The following is a 12,996-nucleotide window of genomic DNA, read 5'->3' as shown; positions in this document are numbered from 1 at the left end:
TAGTACTGGAAGGAAGTGTGGGGGGAGACCAACAGATGAATACAGTAAGCAGATTGAGAAGGATGTAGGATGCAGTAGTTATTCGGGGATGAAGAGGCTTGCGCAGGATAGAGTAGGATGGAGAGCTGCGTCAAATTAGCCACTGACCACAACACAAGCGACATTGACGAAGGAGAGGCTGGTTAATACCGTGCGTTTTAGGACGAGCATCTCGGAAACAGCGAAGCAGGTCGACTGATCGCGTGATACTGTCGTAAGTTTCTATTGAAAGTGGTTGAACGTTAGTGAAACCATGAACAGGCGACAAGTTGCTCGGCTTCCACGACTCATCACAGAACATGGACGTCGGAGGCTTGCCCGCTCTGTAAAGTAGGATTCGTGGTGAACTGTAACAGATCTGATGACAGAATACTATGATGGTGCAGGCACAAGTGCCTCGAAGCACACCTTCAGCGCAAATTACTGACCAGAGGGCCGAACATTAGAGGAGGATACGTTTTCCCCTGCAGACCCGACGAAATAGTCAATTATGATTGCAGTGGACACGGGATAACCGAGATTGGAGCATGCGATGAAACGTCTCGCTTGTTCCGATGAGGCAAATTTCTTGTTACGCAAGGTCGGTGGTCACGTGTGGATGCGCCGTCATTCAGGCGAATGGTTGCTCGAAACACACACCAAGCAACGGATACAGGCAAATGGATGACATCCATGGGACCTGTCGTAGTAATCGAATGCACTATCACACACTGGTCCATTCCCACCTGTTAACGACAGAACATGGCGACGGCAACTGCATGCAATGAACATCTGGAGTCGGTCACCCAGCCGTTGCTCGCACAGGCACGTTAAACTTCGTTTCCTCATTGGGCTAGAAATAATCGAACGTGCACATTAGCTTACTGGTGGAACGTAATGAGGTCTGACGAATCAAGTTTTTGCCTATTCAAATGACTCACGTTGTAGAGTGCACTGAAAAATAAATGAAGCATTTCATCCTAAATGTGTGCAATGCCAGGTTCAAGCCAGAGAGGCGTCTGTGAAGTTTTTGGGGTGTTTTCCTTATCATGAATTGTGCCCGCTCACTGAGGTGACCCCTAAAACGAACGAGCATGTTTGTCTACACATTGTTAATGATCAGGTGTTGCCTTTAGGTCAAAATTTACTTGATGAGTATGCTATTGACCCCCCCTACTTTTCAGACAACAGTGGAGTTCATCGGCCTGGAAGAATATGTGACTGGTTTTATGAACACTTCCCCACCCTGTTACATCTCAACTGGCCTGCGGAATCACTTGACTTGAACCCCACAGAACATCTATGGGACATGTTGGAACAGCGCGTAAAACGCCGATGTCAGCAATCCTGCAATTTGGTGGAATTGTGCGATCAGATTCACAGGGAGTAGTTTAACTTGGATGTGACATATTTGCACAACCTTATAGACTCACTATCTAGTTGAATCCAGGAGGTTAGCAAGGCCAGGGACGGAATTACATGATACTGAAAAATTATTAGCATTTATTGAATACCCAACTTCTGAAACAGATGTTTGCAAGAGGATCACGGGTGTGCATCACATATTATACTCACAGCATAGTTTTTAGCAACGAAAACTTTCGTTCTTTAAGATGAGTTACTCCAGAACGTAGTTTTATGTGACGTTATTGAATGAAAATACGGAAACTATGTCAACTTACTGGATTGTCTCTCCTCTGGGTCTGCAATGATTCTAAGTGCAAACGCGGCTGAACTAATTTGTTTTAGGAGTTCTAAAATGTGCTTTTCTCATCTATATGAACACCTAAGAATCCTGAAGTGTCCATCCTGTATATGATTTCCTCACCATGTGTTATATTTGGTGTAGTGCTCATAGATGTGGATTACTGAAATTGATGTGTCTTTTTAAATGTAAGGGTGAGATCAGTCACAGAAAACCAGTCAATTGTACTTTCAATGAGATTGTTCACCATATTTTCTTCTTATCTGTAAAAAGAACTAATTCTCCTTGTTGTGTCTTAGATGGATGATCATTTACATATATGTGAAACAGTAGTGAGTGTTGGGGAGCCCCATCTGTGACCTCTTCCAAGTCAGAATAATGTCTCTGAACTACATTGGTTGAATTACTGTGTACACCCTTCTGCATTCTTTTGGTTAGCTATAATATGATACATTGGTTGGCTATAGCCTTAGTGCCATAAAATTTCAACTTATCTAGGAGTACACTATGATTCACACAGTCAAATGCCTTATACATATCACAAAAAATACCAACTGGCATTATTTTATTGTTTAGTACTTGTAAAATTTGGTGAGTGAACATCTAAATGGCATTATCAGTGGAGCAACTCTTCTGGAATCAAAACTATGATTTGCTGTTACTTTTGCTCAGGTGAGATACCATTGCCTTCTCAAAACTTTTAGAAAATGTTGTCAGCTGTGAAAGAGTGAAAAAAAACCTCAATAAATGCAGTTTCATTGCTCTCAGCAAGAAAATAAAGTAATCCACTTAAATTGTGATAGCCAAAATATATTTTAAAAAAATGGCTCTGAGCACTATGCGACTTAACTTCTGAGGTCATCAGTCGCCTAGAACTTAGAACTAATGAAACCTAACTAACCTAAGGACATCACACACATCCATGCCTGAGGCAGGATTCGAACCTGCGACCGGAGCAGTTGCTCGGTTCCAGACTGCAGAGCCTAGAACCGCGTGGCCACTCCTGCCGGCAAAATATAATACATTGTGAGGCCTATAAGTTCCATTCCATTCCATTCTAATTGATGGTCAGTTAAACTGATCTGGGCATATTCTAAATCTTCTTAAAAGATTCAGTTTGGCAACTCATGCCCTGCATCCAATTATCCCTATCGGTGGTATGGATGCTATCAATGTTGCTTATTTTGGCTATGTTATGTCTCATAAATAGTATGATTCCTTGGAGCAGTCAACCTTAAGTCAAAAAAACTTTATTGTACAAAATAATCATGAGTGGCATTTAGCAAAGATGTTCTTGCAGAAACCTGTTCTTCAAGTTACAACAATTAACAACTACATCTCAGTACTTATCTTCTTTGATGTTTGTCTCTAATAAACACTCCTATTATGCACTTGATAAACCATATTATGATCACAATACAACATCTAAAATTAATTAATAGGGTTCTAAAGCATCCCAGTCTTGTAAAAGAATGTATTCTACCACAAAGTTTTTAGTTATTTTCCATAAAACATGTAGGTTCAGTGTAATATATACCCTACGTTTAAATATAAATTAAGAAAATACAACATGGAAAAATGCTTCTACACTCTTGATGAGTGCCTGCAGACAACTGGAGAAAAATCACAGATACTTCTTCTAAATTTGTGTTGCCATTTGTATTTTATGTTTTAAAAATATATTTTTAATGTGTTAGCCATACTCCTCTCATTTGTTTAAGATGGTCAACATATGAATATTTTTTTCTAAATCTAAAATTATTTTCAGTAAGTATGTCATTTTCCTTGAACTATGTCTGATAAATTTATTTCATCTTTAATTTCATTCACCAGTTTATGGTACATTCTTGTTATTGTAGATGTGTGTATTATGTTTGTATCTCTAAGCTTGTAAACCTGACTCGGTTCACACCTTTGTGACTTATCACAATATGGGTTCACAGAATTTGGAATAAATAAATAAAATAATTAAAATCTATGATGCTGGTGCTGTGATCTGCAAGCTTGCATTTACTGTAATTGATAGGCTAAAGTACTACTCACTCAGAATCAGTCATGCAAGTGCTTATAACTGTTCAAACATTTGTTTCAGGATCATCATCTATTCACCACACTAATACTCGCTCTACATTACTTCGCACATGAAATGAGTGAGGTCTTCGGTGATCCATTATGCTTTCTGAAAATGGTGCCAAGTTTACCTGACGCTGGATTAATATGCTGAACTCTTGTCTTTGTGGACTGTTACATGATGGAGGCTATCTTTTGTAGCCATCATGAGATTATTGATTAGTACCTTTAGCAAGAATATCATGTCAGCCATTCCATGTGAAAAATGGCAGGACAATATTTCAGTGTTTACACTGTTTGCTCTGATTTTAATTAATAACCTTGTTCTTTGCTACTTGCATCAGCTCTCTTAATTTTAAGACTTTAGTTCCTTTTTAAAAATACAGAACCCTGTGTATCAAGTATCTGTCATTAAACATGAGAGGATACCATTCTTGAAACACAGTTCTGTTTGTGAATGAGATAAGTGAGAGTGTAAAAGACACTAAATGCTATGTAAATAGGAGAGCAGTTACCACTATCAAGTGCCTTACAGAAAACAGAGAAGTGCTTAACTGCAAAAAAGTAAAGTGCATATGATTTTTGACCTACATCTATGATGTTTCTTTTAATGGCACAAGATGTTCAAATAATCAGCGAAATGAAATATTTTAAAATTACTTTTGTAACATGATTTCCACTTTCTGCAGGAATGAAAGATAACCTATCTCTCTTGTCCATGTGTTAAAGGTGCTATAAGATACAAATGATTTATTTTGCTATGAGTTTGAATCAATTGCATTGGTAAGGGAAAGGTTTTTTGTTGAAGACTTGAATTACCTTCCTATATTATCATTATTTCAATATATGTTGATATGGATCAGTAGTTTCACTTTGATCTGTGAAATACATTTAGTTATTACTAATTCCTGCTGCATTGATTTGAGCCCTGATGTTACTCGAGAAAAAGTTCTGGGGCAATAGATAAAAAGTACTTGAGTGAAGGAACTACTCAGGAACAAGCACTTAGTTTATATTTAAACAGTACAGCAGATTTCCACTTTAACACACTCAGCCAAGACCTTATCTTTGACACAAGCCTTTTGTAGCTTACTATTAGCCCTCCAGTCCAACAGAGGGTATTTTATATGTATTATTCTATCAAATAATACATGTGCCCCATTTCACAGTAGATTAGCACATTGTTAATGAAATTGGTGTTATATTAGGATAAACGAAGATTCAGTTTCCCATCTCACCATTCTGGTTGAGATTTGTCTTGTCCACTCTGGATGCTGATGAACAATGCTGCTGATGGCATGATTCTAGCAGAAACAGCTACCCTTTTTACCTCTACATAGTTTCTTCTCAGGTCCTCTATTTTAATCTAGATTATCAATGGTTTCATTAAACACCTTCATGTTTACCTAAAATTTACGCTGCAGAAACAACTACCAAAAATTTTATTGAAGAACATCTTGTTCCTTAGATTTTAGGCGTTGATTCTTTGACACTTTCAGCACTATTACTTCATATTTGCTGACAAATTCTGTAACATCTAAATAACAATCGAGCAACAATTAGAGGCAGAACAAACTGTGTCATGTTTCTCTTACAGTATTTGCCACAATATTTTGTAGGTAGGCTAGGATGAACTAGGACGGATGACCTCAGTGTTTAGTCCCATAACCCTCCTCAATCAATCACTCAGTCAATAGGATGAACTAGAAATTCGAGATAAAATGCTTTCAGCCACATGTAATTTCATGATGAAATAAATAAGTTTTTGAATATAACACATATATTTTTGTATCTCGTGACTGTAACTGTGTCCTTTGATGTCTATGTTTCACTGTGTATGCCTTGGGAAGCACAAAAGGAAGTGGAATGATGACAAATGTTTTAAAAATTAATTCAATAATAGTTTAAAATATCAGTACAGAAATTAGTTTATTTTGATGATTGGTTGTGTTTGTGTATAGACCATTAATGTGTAATGGAGATGTGCTTCTAGACCTGCAATTACTTTTCATACAAGTAAACATAAATTAATTATGTATGATCATTTCTCAGCTGAGATTTGTAGAAAGTGAAACTTGTAAATTTTTGGATATATCATAATTGCAGCTTATGTATAATTGCAGCTTCCGTATAATTCTCACATGATTCTTAGTGCAAAGAAAAGCATTAAAGGCCTTGAACAACATGAGTGGGTGTTCCAAACATTGTAGAACATAAAGTTTTGAAATGCAAATGGACAATCTACTTTTATCTCTCTGGTGTTTGAGATAATACTTATTCTTAAACGTATTATAGTTGATTTAATTTACTGTAGCATTCTGAATTTTAAAGATTATTTTAACTGCATATGTGGTTTTGCAATACATTTATGTATACATGAACTGTGTAGCTTCATTTATTTCCCAATATTGTCCTTGTCTGCTATACTATCAAGTATACAAACAGGTAACAGTGATACCCTCACACGATGCTTGATACAGTATACAAGATACTACTACAGTATTATACATATTAGGGAATGCAATTCAACATTTTCTGAAGAGAGAGAGAGAGAGAGAGAGAGAGAGAGAGAGAGAGAGAGAGAGAGAGAGAGTGTGTGTGTATGGAGGAATGAAGAGAGATGCAGAACTTTCCTCTTTCTCTTATCTGTGAAAAATAAAGTTTGGCACTTCCATTTGATAAAATGACTTCATAAATGAACACCACAGCTGTGTTCATAGCTTCCAGAATTGTGACTTATTTCTTAAGGTATATGAAAGGAATATGTGATGAAGGAACTAGTGAGAAGGACATAGGAATAGGTATCAAACATTCACAATTTTCAACTATTTTGCAAGATGTAATGTAGTAATATGCTTTTGCATTAACTAATGGAGCAAGAGTGTCACAAAATGTTTAATACTCTGAGGCTGCATTAAGGAAAACAATTTAGTAATGCAAGTTATAGGAAAAACAGCCAATAGTGTTATTTTCTAATTGTTTGCCTTTGGAACTATGTGTTTATTGGCCATTTTCCATATGGAGGCAAACAAAAGATGTGAAAAAACGTAGCGTGCATGATATAGGAGTTAACAGGCATGTGGAAAATAAATTATTTACAGAAAATAAAATAAAATGTTCAGCTATGTAGGTTGGTAAAGATATTTGTTAGGTTTCAAGCCTGGAAAGCTAATATATATTCTGTACCAAAAACTTCCATCATATCTGGTGTGTGTGCATATTGCGTGGTTTGAACATTGTTACCATCACAAGATAGGGATAAGCTTACAAAGAATGCTATTCATAAAGCTTCACTGGAAAAAACGGGATTATTTAACTTCCCTCTTCATCGCAAAATTTGCTATGTCACTTACATACTGCTGGTCACAGATGCTAGTAAATATTCATTGCCTTGTACTTCTGAGAAGTAACAATAGTACATTGCATTACCAAGCTACTACCAGTAATCATTATTATTTGTAATAAGAACTGAGTACATGTCTAGTCCAACTTCAGTGATGTACTATACAAATCAAATCTTTGACCGATTGTAGCACAACTAGATCAAAATTTTAGGGAAATGACTGTTAAGATAATACTGAGATCTTACTTACAATATATACATTAATATTAAGGAGCTCAAAAGGGAGGTGAACGACGACAAATTGTACATTTGCCAAGTTATTACTTCCAATAATTGTGCTAACTCTGTACATGATAATTTATATCCATGGAGATTAAGGTATATTGCACATAATTGTTAGTGAATTCATAAGAAACACCAGTTAGTGCATCCCTGACGCATTTTAAAGAACAGGATATAATTCTTTGCTTACAGCTAGTTGGAGTTACAAAAAATCAAACAAAAATTCTATTTATACTGATTACAGAACAAGAAACACATTAATAAACTGTTCTTTTTATCATCACATGAATCAAGAATGCTTGATGATGTACTTTACATGTGACTGGAGGCAATTGTGTATGGTATTGCTAGCATTCATTTTGTGGTGTTTTCAAATGAAGATTTATGCTTTTATGAGTGACAAATACATTATGTAGAAAAATTGCTAAAGTCATTCATGCATAAACAGTTAACAGTGATGCAATGAAACAAAATACAACTTAAATATGTGGACTTATATGACAGCTACTTATCTGGAGGAAGCATGTGTAGTGGTAGTTCAGGGAACACTGAGACTTTACTTACTAACATATTCAATACAACATCTGAAAAACCACTTGCAATTTCAAGAAAAAACTGCTGACAAAATAAAGAAATTTTTGCACTGTTCAGACATGAAACTTACGGGAGAAAAGTTGAAATAATTCTTTTTTGAGCACCGATTAAAAGGAACAGAGAAAATAAATCAATTTGTACAAACTTATTTTAGAGCAATAGTGGGTCAGAGCTATGGATCTTCAATATTTCCAGATTATATTGTAGGTTTTAAGAAAGGACTTTTTAAGTTCTTCTTCAAACTCCTAGGATATTCGTAGGGCCGTTAACTTGTCACAGGTGATTGCACTTTTTGCTCTGTGGGTATGGATTAGAATGCTTAAAGAATCCTACAAACCAGGCACTTTTAGAATGGTAATAGTTTCAATATGAACCCTATACACAGACATGCAGATTGTGTGCTGAAAGCAGTATATGACACTCAGGAGCGTCTGATGAATGAAGTAGTATTAATAATTTAGTAAGATTACATTTTTGTTTTATTTATTTAGTTTTTCTTCAGCTGAACATATAAATGAAAAGTATAATGTCATAGAATATCTCCCAGGATGCAAAGAATTTATAGAGAGAAAACAAATACGAATAAAATATAAAACTGATAAATACTAGAATAGATACAACACTGAAAATAATAATAATAATAGTAATAATAATAACAGCACCTCTGTGTAGAAAATACGTAATTTTCTGAAGGACAAGATTTTAAACTTAATTTGAAGACTTTCTTTTTCCCACTGACAGTGTAAATGATAAACTTTTGTAGCACACCCACCCCCCACTATCATGTGGTGTTACCACAATTCTCTACAAGACGTTTCCTGAGCATTACCTGGTCCCATCGGTCTCCCGATCTGACTGCTAGATTTCAGTGCATGGGTTTTTTCAAAGAGATTGTTGATAGAACAAAGGTACGAGATCTGGTAGATGTGAGACAACAGTTCTGCGCTGCGGTATGGGCCACAACACCTGTCATGTTTATGAACATGTGACGAGAAGTGGAGTACCGTTTCGATATCTGTCGAGCTACAAGCGGTGACCACATTGAACTGTATCAAAATGCATAAAATTGTTTGAGCTCCTGACTGCAATGTGGAACAAATGAAGTTATAAACTTTAATAAGTACTGAATTATAAACAAATGTTTTCGTACAGCCCAGACACCCACTAGATTGCTTTCCGCTACATTTATCTCTTCAAAAAACCATGAAGATACACACTTAGATTTATCAACAATCGTGACTGAAACAAAAAGGGGAAAGTTTGAATCTGGAAGCTCGCATGACCAATAATTAATACTTCGTAATCTTAAAATTTCCAGAAGCAACTGTATTCGCGTTAATGCGCTGAATGCCACGATTTTCTCATTTATCGGTTCTCGCGTCACAAACTACTCGAGTCGACTCCAGATTTCCACTACGTGATCATTTATGGGGCAACTCAAGTTACAGGGACTGTATGATCAGAATAAAAAGCATGCCATAAAAATTATATCCTGTCTTAATTCAAGAATATCCTGTTGTTGTTGTTGTTGTTGTGGTCTTCAGTCCTGAGACTGGTTTGATGCAGCTCTCCATGCTACTCTATCCTGTGCAAGCTTCTTCATCTCCCAGTACCTACTGCAACCTACATCCTTCTGAATCTGCTTAGTGTATCTCTTGGTCTCCCTCTACCATTTTTACCCTCCACGCTGCCCTCCAATACTAAACTGGTGATCCCTTGATGCCTCAGAATATGTCCTACCAACAGATCCCTTCTTCTGGTCAAGTTGTGCCACAAACTTCTCTTCTCCCCAATCCTATTCAATACTTCCTCATTAGTTATGCGATCTACCCATCTAATCTTCAGCATTCTTCTGTAACACCACATTTCGAAAGCTTCTATTCTCTTCTTGTCCAAACTATTTATCGTCCATGTTTCACTTCCATACATGGCTACACTCCATACAAATACTTTCAGAAACGACTTCCTGACACTTAAACCTATACTCGATGTTAACAAATTTCTCTTCTTCAGAAATGCTTTCCTTGCCATTGCCAGTCTACATTTTATACCATCTCTACTTCGATCATCATCAGTTATTTTGCTCCCCAAATAGCAAAATTCATTTACTACTTTAAGTGTCTCATTTCCTAATCCAATTCCCTCAGCATCACCCGACTTAATTAGACTACATTCCATTATCCTCGTTTTGCTTTTGTTGGTGTTCATCTTATATACTCCTCCTTTTTCTTTTGTTTCTTTTACTGTTCGCTCAATATACAGATTGAATAACATCGGGGAGAGGCTACAACCCTGTCTCACTCCCTTCCCAATGACTGCTTCCCTTTCATGTCCCTCGACTCTTATAACTGCCATCTGGTTTCTGTACAAATTGCAAATAGCCTTTCGCTCCCTGTATTTTACCCCTGCCACCTTTAGAATTTGAAAGAAAGTATTCCAATCATAATTGTCAAAAGCTTTCTCTAAGTCTACAAATGCTAGAAATGTAGGTTTGCCTTTCCTTAATCTTTCTTCTAAGATAAGTCGTAAGGTCAGTATTGCCTCACGTGTTCCAGTGTTTCTACGGAATCCAAACTGATCTTCCCCGAGGTCAGCTTCTACTAGTTTTTCCATTTGTCTGTAAAGAATTCGTGTTAGTATTTTGCAGCTGTGGCTTATTAAACTGATAGTTCGGTAATTTTCACACCTGTCAACACCTGCTATCTTTGGGATTGGAATTATTATATTCTTCTTGAAGTCTGAGGGTATTTCACCTGTTTCATACATCTTGCTCACCAGATGAAAGAGTTTTGTCAGGACTGGCTCTCCCAAGGCAGTCAGTAGTTCCAATGGAATGTTGTCTACTCTGGGGGCCTTGTTTTGACTCAGGTCTTTCAGTGCTCTGTCAAATTCTTCACGCAATATCATATCTCCCATTTCATCTTCATCTACATCCTCTTCCATTTCCATAATATTGTCCTCAAGTACATCGCTCTTGTATAGACCCTCTATATACTCCTTCCACCTTTCTGCTTTCCCTTCTTTGCTTAGAACTGGGTTTCCATCTGAGCTCTTGATGTTCATACAAGTGGTTCTCTTATCTCCAAAGGTCTCTTTAATTTTCCTGTAGACATTATCTATCTTACCCCTAGTGAGATAAGCTTCTACATCCTTACATTTGTCCTCTAGCCATCCCTGCTTAGCCATTTTGCACTTCCTGTCGATCTCATTTCTGAGACGTTTGTATTCCTTTTTGCCTGCTACAGTTATTGCAGTTTTATATTTTCTCCTTTCAGCAATTAAATTCAATATTTCTTCTGTTACCCAAGGATTTATACTAGCCCTAGTCTTTTTACCTACTTGATACTCTGCTGCCTTCACTACTACATCCCTCAAAGCTACCCATTCTTCTTTTACTGTATTTCTTTCCCCCATTCCTGTCAATTGTTCCCTTATGCTCTTCCCAAAACTCTGTAAAACCTCTGGTATAGTTAGTTTATCCAGGTCCCATCTCCTTAAATTCCCACCTTTTTGTAATTTCTTCAGTTTTAATCTACAGGTCATAACCAATAGATTGTGGTCAGAGTCCACATCTGCCCCTGGAAATGTCTTACAATTTAAAACCTGGTTCTTAAATCTCTGTCTTACCATTATATATCCTATAGAGAACATTTCAAAAGCTGGTTATTTTGGCAACTACTTCACAATACATATATTCATCGATGTCTTTTGTCGTTATCAACATTTCTATTTTCATAAAAAATGGTGAAAAGCATGAATATAACACTAGGACCAAAAACAACTTCTATCAAGACCAAAAGCGTCAGTACAGAAAGGAGTCAGAAACGTGGGTACACTTATATTCAACAACCTACCAGTAATACATTAAATGTCATGTAGGTAATGTCGTGGAGTTTGAGGATGAATTAAAGAGTTCTCTCTATAGGACAACTCCTTCCACTTCATTAAAGAGCACCTTCACAAAAATCTTGAATTTAAGGTTTTAGATTGCTGTGTAATTACAATACAGTAATGTAATACCACCTGACAGATTCGGCTTAAATGTACATTATGGACCTCTTCGTATATCTCAGATACAACTATCCATGCGATCCATGGAATACGAATAATGTAATATTGGGGCAGACCTCGTCATGCCAGGTCAGGTTCGCAGTAGCCATGGGAAACTCTCAGTGTTCAAATGAGAAAGAACAGTTAGAAATCAAACTTATCTGACGTTCTCGTCTTCCTAGTGAATGTTGGTAAATTCTGCGAGCGTTATGTACTGACCTTAAACTAGACAGGTCTTCATTCCATAGCGTAATTGGTACATATGATGTCCTTCTCTTATGCACCGCTACATTATGCTCGTATTACAAGGCTTACGTCAATTTATATGCTCTGTAATCGACACTGCCTTTATCACTATGAGAAGGAAGCGTCTACGTCTAGGAGGTTGCAGTCCACAAATTTCAAGTCAAAAGCACTTGCCGCTGATCTTAATTGCTTCCAGCCAGCATGTAGCATATATAGACCAAAAGTGATCGCATTTTGGTCACTCGTAGAAACATTCTGATTTACAGTGACTGAGTCTGCCGACTTCCCCTTTGACATGTCCGCTAAATTCTCACGAAACTGATGAGTTAACTGCTTTTACTTGCAGCAATGTTTAAATACTTTATAGAATTAGATCGTTAACGTCTGAAAACCATAGTTCTACTTACTGGCTGTTGCCTGCAAATCGACTGCTCGACTGTCCGTTTCTGTGCCGAGGCGGCTCATGGCTCGTTTGGGCGTATGTAGTCACAAAAAACCGCCGTTCGTTACATACACTGTTTCCAGCACCGCTAAGGCTTTTGATTACTCAGTAGATTATTACCGTTTGTTTTGCCCTTTACAGTTTACTGAACGTATTGCTGACGCTTTTAACTTCTACTGACCATGTGGAACCTAAGTGAAATTTACAGTCGAGGGGATCAAAGACTATCGCTGACTTCTTTCCTAA

At 37.0% G+C, this 12,996-nt stretch overlaps 1 protein-coding gene across 6 annotated transcripts in view; it reads left to right on the top strand.

Annotated features, from left to right (window-relative positions):
• LOC126299223 (uncharacterized) overlaps nt 1–6,174 on the top strand; it is a 33,878-nt gene extending 27,704 nt beyond the window's left edge. For all 6 annotated transcript variants that reach the window (XM_049991010.1, XM_049991009.1, XM_049991005.1 and 3 more), the window contains one exon: nt 3,816–6,174. The gene's annotated coding sequence lies outside the window, so the exon portion shown is untranslated. The remainder of the gene's footprint in view (nt 1–3,815) is intronic.
• The last annotated feature ends 6,822 nt before the right edge of the window (nt 6,175–12,996 follow it).

The sequence above is a fragment of the Schistocerca gregaria genome, chromosome X, assembly GCF_023897955.1.
Source record: "Schistocerca gregaria isolate iqSchGreg1 chromosome X, iqSchGreg1.2, whole genome shotgun sequence".
In the NCBI taxonomy this organism is placed as follows: domain Eukaryota; kingdom Metazoa; phylum Arthropoda; class Insecta; order Orthoptera; family Acrididae; genus Schistocerca; species Schistocerca gregaria.
Note: the sequence above shows the minus strand (reverse complement) of the source record. Positions and strands in the feature narration are given on the sequence as shown.